An 11,512-nucleotide genomic window follows, 5' to 3' on the forward strand; every position below is an offset into this window, starting at 1 on the left:
ATGTCTATGTAGAACTTGATGTTGAGGCCTGCCGGTTGGAATTTGCAACCATTACATCTGTTATTAAAAGTACATTTCTAACTTTCAGATGTGGTAAAAAGCTGAGCTGGATTGCCCCCGTAACATATCATGCTTGGTCTTGTTAGAAAGAGGCTAAAACAATGAATCTTTTGAAAGTAGTCATGGTGCTTAGCCTTGCATTCATCAACATACAGTAAAGACACTAATTTGTTAGTTAGTTAGGTCAGTCAGTAAATGGTATATATTGTTATGTTTAAAGATCTAATAAAAGAATCAAAGAAAAACTACAACTTTTCCTGGGTGCAATCTATGGAGCCATCATCTAATAATACTCAATCATCCACTCAGAAAATGATTGACTGATTAAATGGATCATATTTCTCTATTTAACCCATACAGTATAGTGTTAAATTAACATTACATGACAAGTACTGAAAGGCAATTTGCATCACAGTTAATTTCTTTTACTGTTAGGTAAGAAGTATTCAGATAAAATATTACAGATATTTATAGCAAACTTGTTATCTGGAGAGTGAAATTCATATGAATCTTTCCAAATACTATTCTGATTTTAACACATTTAGGAATAAATAATAATATAAACCTTACACTGCAGTGTGCTGATGAGTCACACAATGTGCACCCCTGAATCTATTGACTGGTACAGTGCAGTAAACTGAGGCGCCCAGAGCTGTCAGGCTGGTTGTTTCTATTCCCCCACTGAAAGGTTCCTGGATTAGCTGTTAACCCTCTGGCCCGCCTGCCACACCAGATGGAGCAGACCTACTATACATTTGAAGATAATGATCTGGGATGAAGTATAATTCCATATGTCCAAGAGTACAGGCTATTTCTGTGATACTGCAAAACATTGTAGCCTCTCATCTTCTTTTGCCCTCTAAGTTTTGCCCTCAGAATGGGTGAATACCATTTTTTACATAATGTAGATTCTGCATATTAGCCATTCATGCTGAATGAATGCGTGGCTATCAATCCTATAAATACAAAATAGAGGTCAAGAGACTCAATTAAGTCTTTATATCCATGAGCCACTCTCTCAGTCTTTCTATATCCAGTCCTACACATGGGGTTGTGAAATGTTTATCTAAATATTCTAATTTAGTCAGATATAGACTGTTAAACAGAAACCTTGTGAATCTGTTTTACGTTGAGCTCCTGAAAACATTAACCCTGATAAAAGTCTTACAGTGCACAATATCCATCAGATTCTTTCCAAAAATCAGTCCCCAATGGCTGCGTTGATTAAATAATGTTACTCGCATTCTAATTAAAATTCTGCAGTGACTGAAAATACACTTCCATCAAAACAATCTGCCAGCCAAACAACCTATGTTTCATACATTATTCATAATTATAATGCCAACTAGCTATTATGATAGTAATTAGTCTTGGTCAGAAACGTGACGGACTGCTGCCTACATGCATGAGCTCAACATTAATTATTATTACATGCAAATATAATTTTTCTTTCCAAGAATGCTTCAGCTATGTCGCAGTGTTCACAATCAGCCCACCTACATTCAACAACTTCACCACCATTTATACACCACAGAGAGCAATAAATGTAATGGGAGCGTGTATGTTTAGATCAGGGTTTTCAGTCTGACTGGAACATACATTCACTGAGCACTTTATCAAGTAGACCTGTACGCCAGCTTGTTAATGCTAATATTTAATCAGCCAATCATGTGGCAGCAACCAAATGCATAAAAGCATGTAGACATGGCCAGTAGGTTCAGCTATTGGCCATGTGGGGAAGAAATGTGATCTAAGTGACTTTGACCATGGAATGATTGTTGATGCCAGACAGGGTGGATTGATTATCTTAGAAACAGCTGATCTCCGGTGATTTTCATGCACAACAGTCTCTAGAGTTTTCAAAGAATGGTGCGAAAAACAGAAAACATCCAGTGAGCAGCACCTTATCAAGAGAGGTCAGAAGAGAAGGGCCAGACTGGTCAAAGGTGACAGTAATGTAAATAACCACACAATCGTGGTATACAGAAGAGCTTCTGAACACACAACATGTCAAACCTTATTAAGTGGACAGCCTACGGCAGCAGAAAACCAATAAGTCTAATAAATACATAATAAAGTGCTCAGTGGGTGTCTATCACTTTCAGTTAAACTGGAAACTATCCAAAGACAAATCATGTATAAACAGCACAAATAGCCAAACATACCCAAGAAAAGTGCATACTGCCAAGCCACAGACCGATGAATTTGTTGGGCACAACTTGGATAAAAAGCCATAAAGCGAACAGCCAGCACTAAAAAGAACAGCCCACACTAAAAACAACAGCACGTTCTGAAAGGAACAGACTGCACTGAAAGCTACAGGGATATCATTGAAAGGAACATGCTGTGCTGACGCATACATGGAATAAAACAGGCAGCACTGGAAAAAGACAGCACGGAAGGATATACTGTAGGGAACACCAAAAAGAGAGCACTGGGAAAAAGAACTGACAGATCTGAAAGTGACAGATAGTACTGAATACTAGTACTAAATGGCAAAGGCAGCAGCAAGAAACACTGACAGCAGTGAAAGGAACAGTTGTACTGTATCTGTACCTGATGCTGTCAATTAGCTGCTGGTGCTCTTCCTCAGTCAGGATGTCTGGGAGGATGGAAGCCAGGCGGTCCACCTTCCTCTCTGCAGCATACTGCTTCAACGCAGCAAACAGCCTCTCCTTAACTTCAGGCTCATCCCCCAGGAGTTCCTCAATCTGTCTCAGACAAAGGCATAAAGGACCTTTCATTCACCTCATCAAGAACCATCTACACTGCATATACCACACCCTTACATTCCCTACAGATACCAATGGCTTCTTTCCACCACAAAGGAGCTCACTTTCTTGTTGAACTCCAGGGCCTTGTATTTGCGGTCGTGCCGCACGATGTCGCCGCCCTGCAGGGAGTCCTTTATGCTGGCGCTGGCGTGCTTCTGCCGGCTGCCCAAGCAGAGCACGCCCAGACGCAGCGTGCGGCCCTGAGACGCCTTTATCATGGCCGCCGCCGTCTCGTGCTGCTTCACCGGGATCCCGTTCACCTCCATCACGTAGTCTCCCGCTCGCAGACCGCCGCGCCCGGCCGGGGAGTTGGGCGAGCAGTCCTCCACCAGCAGAGGGCAGTCTCCCACGATCGTGAAGCCGAAGCGGCCGTCGGGGCCTGGTGAGATGTCCATCTGGGGCACAGAGACATGGACTGAATGGACTCATAATACTGAAGAGACTCATATTACTGAATGGACTCATAATACTGAAGAGATTCATAATACTGAATAGACTCATAATACTGAATACATTCATAATACTGAAGAGATTCATAATACTGAATAGACTCATAATACTGAATACATTCATAATACTGAATAGACTCATAATACTGAGGAGACTCATAATTACACAGTGGGAGATTGTGGCAGATTGTGACGTTATTGACTCTGACCTGCTGTATGCGCGACACCACTCCAATGCTAGGTGGGATGTTTTTCTGCGTCCTGGCTAAGGTGATTACCGCCTGGGTACCAAGTGTAGAAACATTCTGGCCTTCGATCTCCAGCACCTGGTCTCCTGGCTGTAGTCCAGCGAGATGGGCACTGCTGCCCTCCTCCACTGACAGAATGTAGCTGGGCCCATTTCCCCCCAGCTGGAAGCCAAACTCCTCCGGCCAGCCCTGGTTGGAGCCTGGCATGGTCAGGACTTCACAGACGTAGAGAAGAAAACGCAATTCATGTTCAAATTATATTTATAATCTATGTCAAATAAAAGCCTTCAGCCCAGGAGCAACTGTCATAGAATGTTTAATCATGAACCGAAATTATACTGTACTTTTAAAAATATTAAATCAAATTCCAGTCCATCTGACAAAAATGAATGTATGATTTTGGGTTAATATGTGTAAGAACTAAATGCATATCAAGTTGAAGCAAAAAGATGGACAATGAAAACACGTTCCTGAGGTTCTGTTATTTACCCTGTGGTGAACCAGTTGAACCTGAGATGTCTTGCCATTTGATAGAAGCAAAAACAAAAACTGCCTGGATTAAAGCAAGATGTTGGCTGAGATTTGATTTCACAGAGCAACATATTTTTCCCATTCTTCTTTGAGGGTGCTTTTTTGGACCACCCTTAACAACAGTTCTGACTTACTGTAGTGTTTTGGCTGCGTGCCATGATGATGTCAAACAGCCCCGGATGAACTGGTTTCATCCACTGGGTCACTTATTTTGGCATGGCTGCCATTTTGTGTCTCACGCTAGACTGTTAACCTTGTAAATGGAGCTGACAATCTCAGCATCATTTAATCCTTAATTATTAAATATATTTTATAATACAAATGGAACCCTTAGAGCTTACTTCATAAATTAAGTGCTAATTGAGCTCAGAATAATTTGACACAGTTGCTACAGCAACACACACTGATATACCAATGACACACAGACACACAAATATCTTTTCAATTGTGTGTGTCTTTTCACCATAGCTTCATAATGAGGCCCCTTGAATTTAACCACTTTGATAGTATACATACAAACACAGTTGATGCCATGGCTAATTTCAGAACTACATCACTAGACACAAGCTACAAATCATCTGAAAGCCTATCCACAGTCATATTGCTTGCATATTTTACATACATTGTAGTTACAATTATATCTAGGAATAAAACTGGCTGCCCTTTTATATCACTCACTATATTAAATCCAGTAGGCTATTTCATTTTTGTAAACTAAAAAGTGATTTACAGATTATGAAATGACATCCATTCAAATAGGATCCACATGCATTAACCTATATTCAGCTCTCGCATGCTGAATTAGGATTACATTTAAATTGATCAAGATATTCTAGCTCCATTTAGAATTGATCCCAGCACTACTCACATTCCAAGTAATGTCACACAGTATAATTGAAAAGGGTCTATGTTGCTACATCAGTTAGTGATAACACAGCTACAGCCACGCACGAGAGAGAGGGACAACCAGGCTAACTAGACAATGTTGTGGAGATTTCTGGATAGACTCAGCTCTTATTATACATTGCTTATACTCTGAAGCAGAGTATAAAGGTACTGTAGATGGAATAAAATATTACTTACAGAAGTCTCTGGGTACACAACGAGCACCAGTCTTGCTCTGGCGCAGAGAGTACCTGCCTTTCCGACTTTGAAGAAACTTCCTCATTTTGTTGAAAGGTTGGTCGTGTGTCAGGTTAAGGCCTGAGAGGTTCTATCCAGAGTGGAAACCCACTACCCTCTTATGTCACAACAGCAAAATCAACTTCCAGTCGAGCCCATGTTCAGGCACAAGAACCTGGCCCTTTAAACATCACTTCGATATGACAATTACTACGCACATCCCCCCTCCAGGATATGAAAATAAAAAATGAAGGAGAGAGAAAGGTCCTGCTGAAATCTTGTCATTTAGTAGGCTCAGCATCTCCGGTGAGTTTGGCCAGTCATGCCTGTTTGCTGAGTGCTAATCATAAAAATGGGACACACCAGCTTGGTTCTTTAATAATTCTTTCTCCAGGAAGGGTACTGTGAGGCCCCATTTTTCTATAAATACCTCTGTCTCTCTCCCGCCCTCCCTCTCCCAGCTCAGTACCTCTCCAAGGAACGTAAACTGGCCCAGAAAGTGTGTGTGAGCCAGGAAAGGACAATGGCACTAGCTGCAATGACTACATTTGTCTGGATGTATAGATGTGGTATATTACTGAAGGGTAAGGCCAGTTAAGCCTCTGGCCTGGATTAGGTGGATTAGCAGGAGCATCTGAAGCTGATATTCTCAGCTACGCAGGGAGATGAACTCTTCTGTCAGGGTAGCACACCGATAATGATAAATCTCACTGTATTGGGAAGATGAACTTCATAGTTACAGCTACGTCAACTGGAGTCCCCGATGTGTGAAAGGACCCCCCGTTTGATATTTTAAATGGACCCAATTTGAGTGACACCTTCTGGTGTCCTTAATACGCATTACAGCCGCTATTCCTTTATCATAAATGACGGCTTGAGCTGGGAATAACAGGGACAGAGACAGTATACTACCCATCGTAACTGGCCCAATTACCTGGGCTTAGACAGGGGATCCTGTTAAAGCCCTCCTGAGACCTCACACTTCACCAATTACTCTTAGTCTGAAGGCAGGCAGCATCAATACTTTTTAATTTACTTGGATTTATGGGAAATTAGATTGTCTATTTATATAATGCCTATCCAATTACATGGAATATTCTAGAATAAATGTTAAATGTTTCAACTGCGGTTGAAATGAACCCATAACAGCCTCTTGTTTTGGCTGCATTGACAGCTCCAATTTTGTGTATGTAACAAGATAGTGCTCAAATCATCTGTTATTGCTTATTCCAGAGAAGCCTTAGTGGGTGTTGCAAGATGTCTTAAACGAGGAAATTCAATTGCCAAAAGTGGGCTGTTCAAAAGAGGTTTTTGGAATCTGCAATTTAATTTTATTAAGACGTAATGAACTTGTCTCATATTTCAGACATAATCATAGGCAAATTCCTGCCTTTCAGAGTGCTCTACTCTACAGCAGTATGATCTGTGGACTGTTTATGCATGTCCTTTTGTGGATTACCATTCTGTGATCTCTGAATTTATCATTTTGATCACTGATCAAGAAGAAAACAACAAATCATTGGCAAGGATCACATAAAAGATTAAATGTCATTCAAAGTGTCTTTCTTACTATGATCAAAGCCTGTGATTGGCCAGAGCCATGTCCTTACTGTATTAGACTACCTTCTATTGGCAGCCATGCCATAATATTAGCTACTATATGGCTACTGGTGGCGAGGTCCTGCTAATAATCAAGGCAGCATTAACTAAGCTCAGTTTAATTAAGCCTACTTTCCAGTACAATCAATTTAGAAATCTAGAGCAATTTCGTCTTATGAACAACCTATTCCTACAGCGTATGCGTTCACTGAAGCAAAATTTCACAAATTTATGTGAAATACCTTTCTCAAAGTGACAAGTGGTAGTGCCTCACCTGGGAATCAAATGTGACACCTGAAGTATGAGATGAGTTATTTAACCATTCAGCCTTCAACACTGCCACCCAGCAGCACATTCAATGTGAATAAATGATGGAATGTGATGGTTTCTACTTGCCTTTTTTTAATCTTCTACTTACCATAATTTAAGAATTATATTATGCGTTACACACTGCCATATCCGTTTTGAAACACTGTCTTCATTATTATTATTATTATTATTATTATTATTATTATTATTAATAATATTAGTAGTAGTAGTAGTAGTAATAGTAGTAATTACTTTTTTATTTCGTTTTGCTTGTTAACATAACATAGGTGCATTGATATCTCCCCATTTCCAGAAGCATATGGCCCATATAGCTTTCTAGCTACTTCGCTCATTCCAATTTGACATCCCTAAAAATATGCGCTTTATATTTTTTCCTGGTAGCAATCAATATCCTTTTTGACAATATATTTTAATTGCTAATTAAAGTATTAGAATTAGGGTCAATTATGAAATTTCTCAGGGTCAACTGCGTGGCACATTCAGTTAAGGCAATTGAGTACAATGTTTAGAATTTAATCTGGACCTTCATAATGCCCCCTGTTGACACTAAATTCACATAACTGCGTGTTATGTTCAGTGTTACCAGGGCAGGGTCTATTCCATACTCCCACCCCATCTCTCAGGCAATGACTATCAAAAAGAAGACAACTGGGAAAACTGTTTGCTGACTACAGGTGATTCCTTCAGTATTTCAATTCAATTTCAAGTAAACGAATGTATAAACTCAGAAATGACATGCTGATAATGAAAGTAATACCAAAATTAAGAAAAACATCCACAACAACCACACCAAACAGAGAAATAATATGCAGAAACATGGCCACTACAGGTAATTAGACTCATCATTTACTGAAGAATGCCTAGGGTGAGCTATGCAGGACCGGCTGAATAATTCAACAGAGCTGCTTACATCTCCAAACAGACACTGCTCCTTAGCCTCGTTCTCCACTTACACCTCACCCAAACAGGCTACTCAGCCCATCACGTGTCAATCAGGGTAATGAAAATAAGTAAACCACTAAAGTAAACTAATTCAATATTTTGTAATTATGTACTTGAAAACGCCTTGCAACCAACAATGCAAAAATGCAAATCAATGCCATATCAGTTGAAACCATGAGCATTCAACAATTATTTGTGCACAATTCCCTGACAGCATAGTCATCGACAGCTAAGACAATTTATCTTCATTATTCTGTTATTTTGCATTGGCAGAAGGATGAATATTAAAATATGGTATAACTGCAGACAGCTAATGGTTACTGGTACGATATATATACTGGCGAGGATGGAGGCTTAATCCAAGTTGAGCTAGGAATGCTTATTTAGCCAATGAGATGACTTGTCACACGGGAGAGTTTTGTCCATCATGCGTCCTTCAGCTCCCAGTGTGAAAAAGCCAGCTACATTGTTCACTGGATTCCTGCCTAAACATCCCCTTAGGGAAGAGAAATGCAGGCTAATCAGGATAGTGACACACATACTCGGATGACACAGCTTGGGCTGTTCTATTTTAGCACTCTGTCCATTCTGTTACTGGCATGATGATCCTGACTGTATCCTTGAACATGCCATCACTGACATGTACAGTATACTGTTTATTAAATAAATAGAAATAAGGTTCTGTTCTAAAGGTTGCCCAAAATATGAAAAATATATATATTATTACACTTTTAACTCATTCTACAATGCAGCTCAGATACCTGTCACAAATCCAAAACATTAGAAACTGCATACTGACTCATTTTAAACATACCACAAATCAAAATAACAAGCAAAATAAGACCATAAAGCATTTTTAACTGTCTTTTCTTACTAGATGTATAAATCCTTTCTTGAGCTAAATGAAACAGGGGAACATTGGTTATTTAAAATTCTTTCAGGTTGTTTTTCTGTTGAATAGTTGAAATAACAATTAAAGTACTCTCTCACCTTATTCAATAAAATATGACCCAGATGAAGCCTCAACAGATGTCAGAAACACATGAGAGTGTCTGAGCAGAGCTACAACCTGACATAGCCTGAATGCCATGAATTAAGTTCCTCCTCTAACTCTGACTCTGGACTGTGTAACATGAGAACAGGTGAAGCCCTGAAACCCAAACCAATGGCAGGTGTCACATGATGCCTTAGGACCGGTGTGCAAAAAAATGAAAAGACCAGCCCAATGTGAAAGACTCTGTGGGACACACTGAACGTGGAACACATTGGATCCATATGGGTTTCCATTTACTAATTCAGTTATCCTTTTAAACAAAGACTTAAATACTGACTTGTGAACTACCCAGCTCTGCTGTGCTAAAGCATGCATAAACGCAAGAAAATAACAGGTCCAGTGTAGGAGTATGGGGAGAGTCATAAATCATGAGTGACATAATATGCCGGTTATCCCATGCAAACTAACGATCGATGACTCAGATATTGCACTCATTTTTTAATTCAGAAACTAGAAACTCAGTTATCCAGTCACACTAGATCTTCAAAGTCTCACATTTTAATTGATCTGGAAAAGAAGCAACATTTTATGTGGCAAAAATTAAGAGTTGATTCAGCCACTTGAAAGCGATCCATAGGAATAGAATCTATTTATTCCATTGATAAAAAGAGCACCTAGCAAAAATAGCTGTAAAATGATAAAGAATATGTTTTCATTTTGCGGCTGTGTTCTTCTGATCACCCGATATGCTTATTCATGTTTTCTGAATATTAAAACAGACTGTGTAAGTGTATTTGCAATAAGGGATTAAAATAGCATTTAATATATTGTTACTGTAAATACATGATGAGATATGACACATTGATATCACCTTTGCTGCCAACCACAGCAGGACAGTGAGGGCTGTTAAAATAAAATACAAATAAAAAAGTGAATAAATAAATAATCATGTTCCCTTCCCATCTACCCATCTGGACTGGAGCCTGAAACAATTTCAGAATAAGAATGAGACATAAGATAATGTGTTGTATTACTGAGATGTAAAATAAAGAATAAGACTGTCTTGTATTACTGAGATGCAAAATAAAGCAGCCATACCACCAAGGACCCTACTCCTGCTGAATGGATTAAGCTATGCAATTGTCTGCTTGGTTAGCACTTAGATGGGAGACCTCTTGTTGCTGCTGTAATTGGTGGGCGATCTTCCCTCTGTTCACATAAACCCCAATGCCCCAGTGCTGTGATGGGGACAATATGGTGTAGGAGACTTCTTTCAGATGGGATGTTAAACCGAGATACTGACTCACTGTGGTCATTAAAGATCCTGGGACACTAATTTGCAAAAAGTAGGGGATTCCCTGTTTCCCTGGTGTTCTGGCTAAATTCCCAACATGGCTCTCAACCTGCCACCTAATCATCTCCTGATTTAATTGGCTAAAAAATGTTTTATCCCTCTCCCTCCCTCAGCTGAGTTTTGTTGCATATCCTTTGCATGCAATGACTTTTCTGCGATTCATGGACATCACCAGTTACTTATTATTATGGACAGAATTCTTCTCTCATCAGCCTTGGCCTGCCAGTCTCTTTGCAATTAGTAAGCTCACCAGTGCTCTCTTTCTTCTTAATTTTGAACCAAACAGTTGGTTTTGGTAAGCCAAAGGTTTGGCCAATGTTTCTAACCATTTTATTCTCATAATGGCTTCTTTGACTTTCATTGGCACATCTTTGGTCCTCATGTTGATAGCAATAATAGTTTCCAAAGGTGATCAAAGGACTAGAGGAAAGATTAGGTGCTGCGACCGCTCTTATACCTGCCTGCAGGAAGCAATTAAACACACCGGAGCAATTACCGGTGAAGCCATGCGTCCCAAACATTATGGTGCCTTGAAATGGGTGGACTATGCACAAACACTGCTGTAATTTCTGCATGGTGAAACCAAAATGTGTAAAAAAATAAAATAAATGGTTGGAATTTATATAGCACCTTTATCCAAAGCGCTGTACAATTGATGCTCCTCATTCACCCATTCATACACACACTCACACACCAACAGTGATTGGCTGCCATGCAAGGCACCAACCCACTCGTCAGGAGCATTTGGGGGTAGGGTGTCTTGCTCAGGGACACTTCGACACAGCCCGGATGGGGGATCGAACCGGCAACCCTCCAACTGCCAGACAACTGCTCTTACTGCCAGAGCCATGTCACCCCATATACTCTTTATACTCTTTAAATCTGAGAATGAGTACCACATGTTACTTGTGTGATTCCAAATGACATATTGGGTCATTGTCCCAAACATTATGGATGGCACTGTTAATACAAAATATAATTTTCATTAACATGATATTATTATTTGGCGGCACGGATGGTGCAGTGGGTAGCACTGCCGCCTCACAGCAAGGAGGTCCTGGGTTCGAATCCCCGTCGGCCGGGGCCTCTCTGTGCGGAGTTTGCATGTT

This window comes from Conger conger, chromosome 2 (assembly GCF_963514075.1).
Source record: "Conger conger chromosome 2, fConCon1.1, whole genome shotgun sequence".
NCBI classification, from domain to species: Eukaryota; Metazoa; Chordata; class Actinopteri; order Anguilliformes; family Congridae; genus Conger; species Conger conger.